This window comes from Primulina eburnea, chromosome 14 (assembly GCF_022965805.1).
Source record: "Primulina eburnea isolate SZY01 chromosome 14, ASM2296580v1, whole genome shotgun sequence".
NCBI lineage: Eukaryota > Viridiplantae > Streptophyta > Magnoliopsida > Lamiales > Gesneriaceae > Primulina > Primulina eburnea.
The window spans coordinates 3,799,410-3,799,760 of NC_133114.1; positions in this window are offsets into that span (position 1 = coordinate 3,799,410).

The window sequence follows — 351 nt, forward strand, 5'->3', positions numbered from 1 at the left end:
CATGAATTTGCTTCGTCCACGAATCGGTGGCTGAATTGTACATGTCAATCCTTATGCTAATCATCCCCGGACGGTGCCAGAATTCTTCGTACTGCTTCTTTCCCATATCCGATATCTGGATAACCTTGTAAGCACCAGTAGCTGGGTCAAACCCAAATCCATATTATAAAATTTATATAATCGAAAATACAATTTTTTTCTTATTTTTTGATAAATACATGTGCATGGTTTTTTTTCTTGGAATATGTGGTTTTTATTTCATCAATATGTTACAAGTTTTTCAATATTAAATATTTTTACACACCAGCATATAATATAGTATCATACCCAAAACATTTGATCTTGTACATT